This window comes from Mauremys mutica, chromosome 3 (genome assembly GCF_020497125.1).
Source record: "Mauremys mutica isolate MM-2020 ecotype Southern chromosome 3, ASM2049712v1, whole genome shotgun sequence".
Lineage (NCBI taxonomy): Eukaryota > Metazoa > Chordata > Testudines > Geoemydidae > Mauremys > Mauremys mutica.
In genome coordinates this window covers 163,979,467-163,994,371 of record NC_059074.1, presented here as the reverse complement: position 1 = coordinate 163,994,371, position 14,905 = coordinate 163,979,467, and the positions used below count along the sequence as shown (strand labels likewise).

At 42.4% G+C, this 14,905-nt stretch overlaps 1 protein-coding gene across 1 annotated transcript in view; it reads right to left on the bottom strand.

Moving 5' to 3' along the window:
* Positions 1-14,905, bottom strand: part of USH2A (usherin) — a 624,012-nt gene that overhangs the window by 269,599 nt on the left and 339,508 nt on the right. The gene's annotated exons all lie outside the window — the stretch shown is intronic.

Below are 14,905 nucleotides of genomic sequence, written 5' to 3'. Positions count from 1 at the left end.
TGTCAGGCCATTGCAAATCCTGACTAATAACATGATTGCAGAACTCAGTTTGTTTTTGATGGCTCCATTACACAATGCAGCCACTAAGTACGCTGCAATATTCAGCACCAATACGAAGCAAATCAATCTGATATTTCTCAGATGATTAAATCACATCAAATTAATTATATATATTTAAGACACACACAGACACAGATTGATTGATACAGACGGATTATTTTTTCCAAGAAACTGTTATCCATCTCATCAATGTTAAGTATCAATAAATATGATGATTCATCCTACACAACATTTCACTGTATGTGAAATGAACTCAAGAAAAGCATTGTTGTGGCCATCATTAATTTATAAACTGGCATAGGCTCTACACATTGCATATTTCCCCATAGCTTCATGAACAACACATAGCTATAAAATGTACTTTTTCCAACCTAAACAGTCTGATTAGTATAACAGCAAAAGTTAGCTCTAAGGTAGATTTGAACTGCTTTACAAACTCTCCTGGAGAAAACTTAGCTTCCTTGCTAATTAAATGTTATAAAGGTATTTCAATTTTACACATCTGGCTATTGTAAGACAACTGGCTTTACTGACAATTCACTGTTTGACAAGGAAAGTGCTATTAAAAGAATATTCAACAATTCTAAAGATAATGTGCTGAAATTGTATTTATATTTTTTACATTAATAATTGTTTGTTTTACTCAGCAAGTCCTTCAATGATGGGTGCAAAATTGAGACTTTGGCAATAGCATGATCCATATGAAAAAGAATCATGTTTTATGTTAATGCATATTTTTTAACATCCCAGAAAATTTTTGAATTTTCTGCATGCAAGCTGTAACAAATACAAGTATTCCCAGAATGAATTAAACATATAACATGGAATAAACATAAAATAACATTAAACTATTATTATTTTGTATATATTTGTACATGCAAGCTAAGTAAAAAACAATAAACATACTTCAGAAACAGAATGCTGTGGACCTGTCTTTCCTCTAACTCTAGTTTTATACTGATGTAATTTCACTGTCTGTGCTGGAATTGTTCCTGACTCACATCAATGTGAGAGAAGAACCAAATCCTGTGTTTTTATTGCAAAATGAAAACCATCAGTTAAGCAGACATGATTCCCATTAAGCACAGGGCAAACCGCGAGTTTTAAAAAAAATATTCAAAACTAAAGAAAAAAATCATCAAAAAATATGTGCAACATTGTGACATGTTTAAAACATAATGGATCTGATTCTTCTAGGGTTAAGCAGTGTTTGAGTGAGTGAGAGAGGGAATTGCACTCCAGAGCAGGCTCTCAGACTGGCTCAGTAAGCAGAGAAAGCAAACTCCACATACTACACCAGCTGGATCACCATCATGAGCTCCTGCTTCCCTGCTTCCCATATTTCCTGCTGCTACCATGACAGGAACAATACCAAATAAGGGTGGGGACTGCAGGGAAGTGCCTGGGGTGTGACTCAGAGGAAAGTGACCTGTGACACACCAAATCCTGGGCTGAGAAACGGATGAGCAGCAGCAATTCAATTTAAAAAATAAGAAGTAAACAGCATAAGGACTTTACTTGGTTCACATCCCTGCCTCTCTAATCTGTCCGAGACTTTCCTGTGGAGCCTCTCTCCATGGACTCTACAGAAAACACAAAATCTCAGTGGTCTGGTTGGAGGCATATGTCTCCCTTTCCTTTCTCGCAGGGCAGAGGAGTATGATTTTCTCGGGCAGATGTTGGGGATATTTTTTGTGCCTGCTCCCCCTATTCTGCCCCCCCACTATTTTAAGCAGCATTGTTCCTGGGGGAAATGCTTTATCAAAATGGTACACCATTACATCTTCTGGGAGTAGGGTGACCAGATAGCAAGTGTGTAAAATCGGGACAGGGGTGGGGGTAATAGGATCCCATATTAAAAAAAGCCCCAAATATCGGGACTGTCCCTATAAAATCGGGACATCTGGTCACCCTATCTGGGAGGAAGTCCACAGCTAGTGCCCTACCATCAAAAACACTATGTTCCCAGTCCCTGATTTTTGGATTTTGAGCCTATTCAGGAGTATAATCAGGAGTTTTGTGCCATTGTACGTACAGGCAGTAAATGTTTTAGTGTTTATTTCTGGAAATTGTTAAAAATGAATGATGAATACTTGGCTACCATTTTTTAAAAAATCCTGCAACATACATGCATTTACCTTAGTCCATTCATACTAATTAATGTTAATGAGACTAATTGTATGAGTAAGAGTTGCAGAATGGAAGCAGCATCTAAAATACAAAAGGGCAGTTTGATCATTAAAAATAAACACTTGTGCAGAAATGTTCTACTGCATGAATACATCTGGTCATCTCTTCTTCCTAAGTTAAATAGACATTCCTGGGATATGAGGTTCCCAAAAGTGCCCATTCAGGTTTAAAGAAGAAGGTACTTGTGAAAGAATTAAGAGATTGGGAGAAGAAAGGCACATCTGTCTACCTACCTAAGGCCTTGTCTACACTGCCACTTTACAGCACTGCAACTTTCTCGCCCAGGGGTGTGAAAAAACTCCCCTCTGAGCGCTGCAAGTTTCAGCACTATAAAGTGGTAGTGTAGACAGTGCACCAATGTCGTTCCCCCCCACCCATGGAGGTAGTTTTTTTAGAGCGCTGGGAGAGCTCTCTCTCAGCGCTGGTGCCGCGACTACACAGCCACGTTAAAGCTGCCGTGGCAGCACTAACTTTGCTAGTGAAGACAAGCCCTAAGAAACCTATATGGGCCCCGTATCACCATAAGTATCAGAGTGCCTGAAATGGAAGTAGTTAAAAAAGAGAAGCAGAAAGAGAAGAGGTGAGGAAAGGGTGAAATAGCAGGAAAGGAAAGAAACAGCGTGGTGAGGGATAGAAAAGGAGCTAAGAGGGGAAAGCTTGAATAAGAAGTGAGGTAGATGAATGTAAAAAAAGACAGATGCAACTACAGCCCAGCTGTGAGGTCCCTACTGGATTTTCACTCATTCCTTTTCATTGGCTCATTGATTAATTAAGGAACTCAGGCAGTGGTGAGCCTGCTAAACAACCAGTGGGGCCCCTTGATGATGAAAATACAAAAGGAGCGCTTAAAGATGATAAAGTCATTGCGGAGAAACTAAATGGATTCTTTGCTTCAGTCTTCACGGCTGAGGATGTTAGGGAGATTCCCAAACCTGAGCTGGCGTTTGTAGGTGACAAATCTGAGGAACTGTCACAGATTGAAGTATCAGTAGAGGAGGTTTTGGAATTAATTGATAAACTCAACATTAACAAGTCACCGGGACCAGATGGCATTCACCCAAGAGTTCTGAAAGAACTCAAATGTGAAGTTGCGGAACTATTAACTAAGGTTTGTAACCTGTCCTTTAAATCGGCTTCGGTACCCAATGACTGGAAGTTAGCTAATGTAACGCCAATATTTAAAAAGGGCTCTAGGGGTGATCCCGGCAATTACAGACCGGTAAGTCTAACGTCGGTACCGGGCAAATTAGTTGAAACAATAGTAAAGAATAAAATTGTCAGACACATAGAAAAACATAAACTCTTGAGCAATAGTCAACATGGTTTCTGTAAAGGGAAATCGTGTCTTACTAATCTATTAGAGTTCTTTGAAGGGGTCAACAAACATGTGGACAAGGGGGATCCGGTGGACATAGTGTACTTAGATTTCCAGAAAGCCTTTGACAAGGTCCCTCACCAAAGGCTCTTACGTAAATTAAGCTGTCATGGGATAAAAGGAAAGGTCCTTTCATGGATTGAGAACTGGTTAAAGGACAGGGAACAAAGGGTAGGAATTAATGGTAAATTCTCAGAATGGAGAGGGGTAACTAGTGGTGTTCCCCAAGGGTCAGTCCTAGGACCAATCCTATTCAATTTATTCATAAATGATCTGGAGAAAGGGGTAATCAGTGAGGTGGCAAAGTTTGCAGATGATACTAAACTGCTCAAGATAGTTAAGACCAAAGCAGATTGTGAAGAACTTCAAAAAGATCTCACAAAACTAAGTGATTGGGCAACAAAATGGCAAATGAAATTTAATGTGGATAAATGTAAAGTAATGCACATTGGAAAAAATAACCCCAACTATACATACAACATGATGGGGGCTAATTTAGCTACAACGAGTCAGGAAAAAGATCTTGGAGTTATCGTGGATAGTTCTCTGAAGATGTCCACGCAGTGTGCAGAGGCGGTCAAAAAAGCAAACAGGATGTTAGGAATCATTAAAAAGGGGATAGAGAATAAGACTGAGAATATATTATTGCCCTTATATAAATCCATGGTACGCCCACATCTCGAATACTGTGTACAGATGTGGTCTCCTCACCTCAAAAAAGATATTCTAGCACTAGAAAAGGTTCAGAAAAGAGCAACTAAAATGATTAGGGGTTTAGAGAAGGTCCCATATGAGGAAAGATTAAAGAGGCTAGGACTCTTCAGTTTGGAAAAGAGAAGACTAAGGGGGGACATGATAGAGGTATATAAAATCATGAGTGATGTTGAGAAAGTGGATAAGGAAAAGTTATTTACTTATTCACATAATATAAGAACTAGGGGTCACCAAATGAAATTAATAGGCAGCAGGTTTAAAACAAATAAAAGGAAGTTCTTCTTCACGCAGCGCACAGTCAACTTGTGGAACTCCTTACCTGAGGAGGTTGTGAAGGCTAGGACTATAACAATGTTTAAAAGGGGACTGGATAAATTCATGGTGGCTAAGTCCATAAATGGCTATTAGCCAGGATGGGTAAGGAATGGTGTCCCTAGCCTCTGTTCGTCAGAGGATGGAGATGGATGGCAGGAGAGAGATCACTTGATCGTTGCCTGTTAGGTCCACTCTCTCTGGGGCACCTGGCATTGGCCACTGTCGGTAGACAGATACTGGGCTAGATGGACCTTTGGTCTGACCCGGTATGGCCTTTCTTATGTTCTTATGTTCTTATGTTCTTATGGAGCAGGTTCCCACAGGTTCTCAAGAACTGGTTGCTAAAATTAGACCTCCGTGGAGAACCGGTTGTTAAAGGGCCGGAGGGTCAGCAAAGAACTCTGGTCTGTGGGCCGGACCATCCTGTTGCTCCCAGGATTCCCAGCTGGGGAGGCTGAGGCTCCCCCGGCCCTTCCCCCGCTTCCCCCCAGCTGCAGCGTGGCCAGCCGCCGGCACCAGCTGGGCAGCTCAGCTGAGCTCTGGAGTTGTCCTGCTGCCACTTTTTGAATGGCCCTGCAAGGTGGGGGCAGGGGGCTGCTGCAAGCTACAGGGCTGGCCAGAGGAGAGGGGAGGGGGCAAGTGGGGCAATTGGCCCAGGCCCTGCAGGGGCCCCCGGCCTCACGAGGATCTCTCCCTGGCCCCTCCCCCGCTCCCCCCCTTAAATCAGAACTTTTTATAAGGAACCGGTTGTTAAGATTTTGGCAGCTCATCACTGAACTCAGGATTTTGCCCATAGGGAGGGCAAAGAAAAAAAAACATCAAAAAGTAAGGAAGAGAATGGTAAAAAATATGGAAAGAAAGCAGAATAAGAAGAGAATCAAGGGCCTGATACAAAGCCTATTGAAGTCAATGGAAAGTTTCTCACTGACTTCATCAGGCTCTGGATCAGCCCAAAACAAAAAAGCATGGAATGGACAGGAACCAGGAGAAAAGCCTGGGGTGAATTTATAGTAGTTCTAACTTGGAAAGCAACACACTTAAAATTAAACAATTCTAAAGATATTGTATTTTTGTCATCTGCGAAATTGCTGAGGGTGCAATTAATCCCACCATACAGATCATTAATAAAGATGTTGAACAAAACCTGCCCCAGGACTGACCCCTGGGGCACTCCACTTGATGCTGGCTACCAACTAGACATCGAGCTGTTGATCGCTACACTACATGGTTGATAATGGATCAATGGATTCGAACAACTGCAGGTACAAACAAATTTAAATGGTGGGGCCTTTAAAATTATAAGGCCACTGTTTGTCAAGGCCCTCTAGAACAACATCTTGTTTTCCATTTGCTTGATTGAATTATTTGCATAAGATCAAATGTATGCAGTTGTGGACATGAAAAACAGATCACTCTGAGATGCATTAAAAATGGATCCACAAGCATTATCTGAAGATGTGTTATAAGGAAATGCATCCCAGTGCATGGAAACCTCACCAATTAATGTCAAACAAACTATAATTTACAATAGAGGTCATGAATTATATGTTATTTTATGATTGATGTTGGAAGAATTTCACTGATCTCACTTTACAAAATGAACCCAATAAGGAGGGAATGATTTTCTTTTAACTCTCAGCAGAAACCGAAGAATTTTTATGATGTTACTCACTCTCACATTAGGAAATTAAAGCTATTGCGTCTTCTGCTTTGGAGTTTGTTATGTTCTTCACCTACAGTGTAATGACCCTGTGGTGATGTTTCACTCCATATTCTTTATGAAAATATGTTTATGATATGAATATGACATAACTGAGAAATACTTTATGCAAGATGGCTCATGTGAGATATCATTGGAAAGGTTATGATTTAGTGAATGTGATTATCCAATTTGTATGCCTGTAAAATTTCTGTATCTGAAGTTAGGAGTATTAACTATGTATCAGCAGGGCCGTCCAGAGGGGGGGGCAAGAGGGGCAATTTGCCCCAAGCCCCGAGCCCCACAGGGGCCCCCACGAGAGTTTTTTGGGGCAATTACCACCGAAGTCCCAAGCTGCACTTTGGCGGCGGGTCCTGCTTCGGTGGTAATTCGGCGGCGGGGGGGCCCCTGCCGCGGGTCTTCGGGGCACTTCGGCGGCGGGTCCTGGAACGGAAGGGCCCCCCGCTGCCGAAGACCCCAGGCCCCCGGAATCCTCTGGGCGGCCCTGTGTATCAGTATTTCAAATGTGTTACTTTGGGTGTCACCCCCAACCAGCCCTTCAGGTACAACAATGGAAAAGCCAGACAGGGCTAATAGGCCATTAGCAGAGACAATGGACTGTGAAAAAGCTTAGTCTTCCTGTGGACCCTGGAGATAGCTTACGAGCAATGGCTGCCACAGCCCTGCAGAGACATGTGTCCGTGTCACCTGCTACTGGATACCCCTCATCCCCTTTTGGAATGCCAGTGGTTTTCCACTAGAAGACAAAGGGTTCCCGCCTTATACAAGAGCTATATAAGGCAGAGGAATGACATCATCATGGTTCTCCTCTGCCTCCCCACCCAAAGAGACACTGAAAAAACACCTGGAAGGAAGAACTGAACTGAGGAGAGAAGGGTTGAATACAACCTGGAAGGGCATCTAGCTTGTGAGTACATGAGAGCTCAAGAAGGAGACCAGTGCAGCTGCCTTTCAAGACTTTCTGTAATCTGCCTGCAACAATATGGGTGAGAAATACTATTTGTAACCAATTTCTTTAGTGAAACTAGCTTAATTTGTGTGTTGAGTTTCATTTGCTTAGGAATCTGCTTTGTTCTGTCTGTTATCTCTTATATTCACTTAAAATCCACCTCTGGTAGTTAATAAACTTAATTTTTGTTTATAATAAAATCCAGTTTATGCAATTTCTAACTGGGGAGGCAAGAAGTGTGCACATCTCTCTTCACATTGAGAAAGAGGGCAGTTTTTTATGAGCTTGCGCTGTGCAGATTTTTCTATACAGCACAAGACAGTATTATTTTGGGTTTATCTCCGAAAAAGGGGTGTGCACGTGAGTGCTGGGCAGGGGCGGCTCTAGGCATTTTGCTGCCTCAAGCACGGCAGGCAGGCTGCCTTCGGTGGCTTGCCTGCCGGAGGTCCACCAAAGCCGCGGGACCAGTGGACCCTCCGCAGGCATGCCACTGAAGGCAGCCTGCTGCCACCCTTGCAGCGACTGGCAGAGCGCCCCCAGTGGCTTGCCGCCCCAAGCACGTGCTTGGTGTGCTGGTGCCTGGAGCCGCCCCTGGTGCTGGGGGAGTCCTCTCATACAGAGCTGACTTCAGTCTGTGTCTGCAGCAGGGTGTGGCCCTACCTGTGTGTGTGCTGAAAGAGCCCAGAGAGTCTAACTCAACAAAGCAGGGAGAGGGAACCCAGGCTGATTGAGCAGGGGCGGCTCAGTGAAATCCCAGTACATCAGGTGGCACCCAGAAGGGGGGGTCCAACCCGCCACACTTGTATTGTTTTTAAATAATGACAAATGCTCATTGTGACGGAAAGCATAGAATCATAGAATATCAGGATTGGAAGGGACCCTGCCCAGGCAGAAGCATCTTGCAGAAGAAATATGGGTTTAACTCAATTTACTTATAAATAGTAAACAGGGTCCTTGACACAGCAGAGAGAAGAGATAGCAGGAGATAAAGCAAATTTGTATTTCAGCAAACACAGGTGAGAAGAAAGAACACTACCACCATCAGACTCCATGTTGCCTTTTTTACTGTTTGCATAAACTTTCCTTTGAGGCATAACCCTCAGAAAAATGCACTTCAGAGGTTAACCAGACTATACAAGAAAGGGGCAGAAGCTCCCAGCACTCACTCTCTCTCTTACCTAAGACAACAAAGGAACCAGCCCTTTGACTTTGGGGGGATATTCTGACCTGAGAATGTTGTCAGCCATGTTGCTGGAAACATGTGGTAAGGATTTTACCTTGAACCAAGTCTAGCTTGTTAAGTTTTAAGATACTAGAAAGTGTTTTATCTTTACTTCTCTTGTAATCATTTCTGACTAATATCTTGACACCTGAATTCACTTAAAATCTTATTTTCTTTTGTTAATAAATTTGCTCTATTTTTTAATCTAAACCAATGCAGTGTTTAAACTGAATTATTTGGTAACTCCAGGTAAAGTAGCAAACTGTTGAATATTGACCCTTTACAGAGCCAAAGGATCTTTAATATCTGAACTGTCCATGAGAGGACTGGCCAGTGCAGAACACACGTTTTTGGGGAAATTTGGGACTGAGAGTGTGTTGGGAGTCACCCTGCAAGTAGTGAGGAAGGCTGGTGGAAGCCAGAGTGTGACTGGTGTGTTGCTGGCAGGCTGCTAGGGTCGGAGCTGCTGGACCAGGGCTGCAGCTATACACAGACACTCAGGATGTCACCTTCATGCTGGTAGGCTGTTTGCGAGTGGCCCAAGCTGGGAGCTACATCAGCAAAACATTGTGAGGCACTCAAAATTGCAGAGCAGACATTGACACCACCCCTCACAGGTCTGGACTGCAGCCCAGAATGCAACACTCATTATTATGCTTTCCCAATGATAACTCTCTTATCTCTTGTACTACTTGTCAAAACAAAATAAACTAAAAGGTTAAAGTGGCAATAGGAAATCCAAGTTCGGGACCAGAACTCAGTACCAGATTTCTGTGCTGCCAAGGACAAGAAGTGGATTACCTCGGAGCACTTTCTAGTGTCTCTCCGCCCTTTCCTGGCAAATAAGTAACTCAGATAGGCCCAGATTGTCAGAAGAATGACTTTGTAGGAACACCTCTTACATAACAAACTGACCCATGTGTGTATTCTAAGTCAATTATTTACTTTGATGACAAAATTGTTATTTTAACTCTCTTTTACCTCTGTATGACTGCAGAGCCAATACAGTGAGATGGATTCTTTTCTGGCTCACATATCCTCAGATCGTTAACTACAGTGGATAGCATTAACATTGACATTTAGCACACCACTGTACTATTACACTGTGGTATTTGTGGTACTCCTAATACTTACTTAATACCTTAAATATCATAGTAAATCTAACTACAGTGATTGCTAAATGTCTTATTTTTATTAACCACCAATGTAAATTCTGATAGCAGAATCAATGCTTTATGCCAAAAGTATACAGAATGACCCTCGGTTTGCAGGGTCAATAAAAACTTATCACTTTACTTTTAAACTTTTTCCAATTTAACATGTAGTAATTGAAAGATAATATGCAACACAACAATGCCACTATAGACAGTCACTTTTCAGAACATTTAGAAATAATGCAATGGCAATGGATGCAATATTATTTGTTACCTAGTACTGAAGAATGAAAGCTGTGGTTGGCAATACTCTTTGCTATCAACCACATTATCCCCTCCCCCCACACACACACAAACACCCATGTTTGCCAGCAATTGTAAAAATCAGAATTTGCATGGATGAGATGCAGGAGAGGTTTGGTTGCAAAGTGACTTGTATAAAGGAACCCCAGAGTTATTCTCAGAAAAATAATTGAGACAAAAGTCATCCCATTACCACTTTCAGAAATAAATAAAACATAGAAACTAAGATTTTGTTAGCAGCACAACAAAGCTAACCATGCTAAGAGAGTACAAAAGTGGAAAAACTTTCAAATAATTACAAATCAAGTTGTATATGTAACTACTTCATCTTATTACTGTTACCCTCATTCTTGCGCCTCCTTTTTTCCCCTTCTGTTTCTTACATTTACTTGTTTCATCTTTCATCAAAAAAGATTGTAAACTCATCAGACCATAAACCACATCACCTACCACACTGGGGCCCCAATCGTGGTAGGACATTTATGCCTTACCACAATACAAAAATAAAAAATAAGGGAATGCTTAAAAAAAGATGTATGCAGTGTTGTAGCCATGTTGGTCCCAGGATTTGAGAGAGACAAAGTCGACCTGAAGAAGAGGTCTTTGTAAGTTCAAAAACTTGTCTCTCTCACCAACAGAAGTTGGTCCAATAAAAGATGTTACCTCATCCACCTTGTCCCCCTAAAAAGAGATGTATCACAACTGTATTATCTGTCTCTGCCCCTTGGGTATCAATGACAGCTCTTCCCCTTCCTGCATATTCCTAAAAATGCAACAAAGCTCATTAATTACCTGCAAAAGTCATAGTATGGTATCTTTTTCAGTATCCATAGAGCACCAATCACCATATTATTTAAACACTGAGGCCCAGTTATTGGGCCTAGATGAGCGGTGATTGCTACATCACCTGACTGCAAATTATGGTCCCTACCACAATTAAGAGCAGCATCCTGGCTGTCTATGAACCCCTATTACGGTAACTAGGGATCACCAAATTACAAGGACACTCTGGCCACACCCACTTTTCCTCAGCTATATCTGTTATGAAGTGGGACAGGGTTGTGCCATAGAAATCTTCAGAGGCTGGTTAAGCTGGTTTTATGACCGCTTTGCTGGAAAGGTACAAATGGCCAGAGCAAGGCTGAGATCTGTATCTAGGTGCTAGGATAGCAACCCTTCCTCCCCAAAAGCTCTCACTGAAATGAAATAAATTAACCTTAAATAAGGGATCCTCTTAACATGTTTTGATCTGTAGTGACTTCAAAGCATTGATTTAGTACTCTCATGTGGTAGTAACTAGACTGCATTCACCTAGTTTGCTCTAGATTAAATTACTATAAGGTACATTTCAGAGTAGCAGCCGTGTTAGTCTGTATCCGCAAAAAGAACAGGAGTACTTGTGGCACCTTAAAGACTAACAAATTTATTTTAGCATGAGCTTTCGTGAGCTGCAGCTCACTTCTTCGGATGCATAGAATGGAACACACAGACAGGGGATATTTATACATACAGAGAACATGAAAAGGTGGAAGTATGCATACCAACAGGCAGAGTCTAATCAATTGAGATGAGCTATCGTCAGCAGGAGGAAAAAAAACTTTTTGAAGTGATAATTAAGATGGCCCATAGAAGGTGTGAGGAGAACTTAACATAGGGAAATAGATTCAATTGGTGTAATGACCCAACCATTCCCAGTCTTTGTTTAGACCACAGTTAATAGTATCTAGTTTGCATATTAATTCAAGTTCAGCAGTTTCTCTTTGGAGTCTGTTTTTGAAGTTTTTTTGTTGCAAAATTGCCACCTTCAAGTCTGTCACTGAGTGGTTAGAGAGGTTGAAGTGTTCTCCCACTGGTTTTTGAATGTTATGATTCCTGATGTCAGATTTGTGTCCATTTATTCTTTTGCGTAGAGACTGTCCAGTTTGGCCAATGTACATGGCAGAGGGGCATTGCTGGCACATGATGGCATATATCATGTTGGTAGATGTGCAGGTGTACGAGCCCCTGATGGCGTGTCTGATGTGATTAGGTCCTATGATGGTGTCACTTGAATGGATATGTGGACAGAGCTGGCATCGGGCTTTGTTGCAAGGATAGGTTCCTGGGTTAGTGTTTATGTTGTATGGTGTGCGGTTGCTGCACACCATACAATTGATTAGACTCAATTGATTAGACTCTGCCTGTTGGTATGCATACTTCCACCTTTTCATGTTCTCTGTATGTATAAATATCCCCTGTCTGTGTGTTCCATTCTATGCATCCGAAGAAGTGAGCTGCAGCTCACGAAAGCTCATGCTAAAATAAATTTGTTAGTCTTTAAGGTGCCACAAGTACTCCTGTTCTTTATAAGGTACGTGTACAATGGGTTGAAAAAACATACTCAAAGAGTAGTTATCAATGGTTCATTGACAGGCTAAGTGGACATATCCTGCAGAGGTCTGTCCTTGGTCCAAGTATGATTGAATATTTTCATATAAGTTGCTATGTTTTCCTAGCAGAGGCGTAGCGCTTCTTTCCTCCTCAACCTGCTCAAACCAAAAGATTATTTTTCTCTTCTAGCAGGATAATCATTCTTTTTGAAGTACACAGGTATAATATTCTTTTTCTAAGATGTTAACAGTGCAGAGGGACCGTGGGGACTCAAATATTTGTTTTTAAAATCACCTCCCTGAGATAGTTATGTGGTAATTTCCCAAATCTTTGTTTTTGTCATCTCATCCTCCACTTATTTAGGAAACAGGGTATAACAAACTAAGATTCTATGTCACCACTAATTTAAATCCCCGGAGCAGCTGAAAAAAAACAATGAACAAATAAAATATACAGTAATAAATGAAACTTATGTAACTGGCATTTACACTGCCACCATTTACCCCACCCCGCAGTGAACACTCCTCTGGATTTCAGAGTCCTAGACGCTTGCTTGCGTGGGCGCGCTTGGAGATCTGCAGCTGGAGACAGCACTCTGTTGGTTCTGTGTATCAGTCCAGCCAAGGCAAAAAGCTGCACAACCCCTCTGAAATTGGAGCTAGCCAAATGTCAGCAGCTCTGGGTCCTGGGTCGATCACTCTGCCTCTCCTCAGACTCAGTCTCTCTGCTGTGCCCCTTCCGTTGCAAGTACTTTCCCAAACCAGAGTGGGGGTTACTCTCAGTTCCTTCACTGCAGCCCCCTCACTCAGCTCTAGGCATAGCAACAGTCTCTGCTCTGACTCCAGTGAAGCCACCAATAGCCTCTGAGGCTCCCTGCTCCATCAAAGTCCCTGCAGGCTCTCAGCAGCAACTTCTGGCTTCCTAGCAGCAGCTCCTGGTGTGGACAGAGCTCCACAGCAGCGATCTCACACCTTTTCCCAAAATGGAGTCCACTGCCTGCACTCCCTGCATGAGGAAGTTTCCCCCCCTCCCCAAAGGCATCATGGGAGTTGTAGTCTCTAAGGCTAGATCACAGCACACAGGCTTTTCCTTGGAACACTCCCAAAAAAAGTTCAGAGGCCCTTCTAGTAAAGGGTGCCTACACTTAGTTTATGCTCTTGTGATTTTTAAAAGGAAGATGAAAAAAAAGAGGTTACTTACCTTATAATAACTGGAGGTTCTTCGAGATGTGAGGTCCCTATCTGTATTCCACTGTGGGTTACACCCATGCCCTATGCATCTGAGTTGGAGAATTTTGAAAGCCATGTCTGTTGGCCCATGCATGAGTCCTTGCTCTCCTCATGCTTCCAGCAGAGGAGCTAAAGGGCTGGATGGGCTGACCAGCACTCCAGTTCCTTCTCTACTGCAAATCCAAGTGTGGTCCCAAAGCAGTGGGGAAGGAGGCTAGGTAGTGGAATACAGATAAGGAGCACACATCTTAAAGAATCACAAGTTACTATAAGGTAAGTAACCTCCTCTTCTTCTTCCTCAAGTACTGGTTCCTATGTTTATTCTACTGACAAGCAATGCTCAAGAAAGAGGAGGGTGCAAGGATGTAGGTGGCAGAGCCGTTTGAAGGACCCCTGTCCCAAAGATGCCACAGCAGCAAAATCCTGTACTAGAGCATAATATCTCACAAACATATTAATGAAAGTCTACATATCTGCTTTACAAATGTCAACCAGAGGTACTTGTTGAAGTGCTATAGATATCATTTGTGCTCTTGTAGAATGAGCCCTCACCGCCTGTGGGGGAGGAAGGTAAACATAACCAGAGATCAACTTACAGATCCTCAGAGATGAAACAGCTTGACTTCGGACTCTTACTGCTATAGTGATAAATTATAAACTGGGAGACTTTCCTAATCAATTTTGTCCTTTGTAGGTAAAAGGTGAAAGCATGTCATACATTGAGGGAATGAAGCTTCTTCTCCTCCACAGATGCATACTGTTTCAGAAAGAACACAGGTAAGTGGATTGTCTGGTTGATGTGAAATTCCAAATCCACCTTCGGAATGAATTTCAGATGTAGCCATAAAGAGAGTTTGGCCTTATGGAATACAGGATCTGCCATTAGGGCTCCCAACTCATGTACCCTTCTGGCTGAAGGGATAGCCACAAAGAATTCAACTTTCATCCATCGGTGAGCCATGGAACATGTAGCTGTTGGCTCTAAGGGAGGCTTAATGGGAGCTGACAGCACCCAAGATTCAAGTCCCAAAGAGAGGTAGGCTTCCTTGCTGGTGGAAAGGTTCTGATTAGGCGCCTTAAGAATCTGAGAATCAACAGGTGAGTGAAAATTGAATACCCATCTGCTGGTGGATGACATGCACTGATTGCTGCCAGACAGACTTGTACAGAACTGAAGGAAAAGCCAGCCACTATGAGAGAAAGAAGATAGCCCAAAATGAAGGAAATATATGTTTACTTGGGATATAGGCACTTCTGACGTGCCCAGAGAAACAAACGCTTCCACTTAGCTGACCAGGATTTCC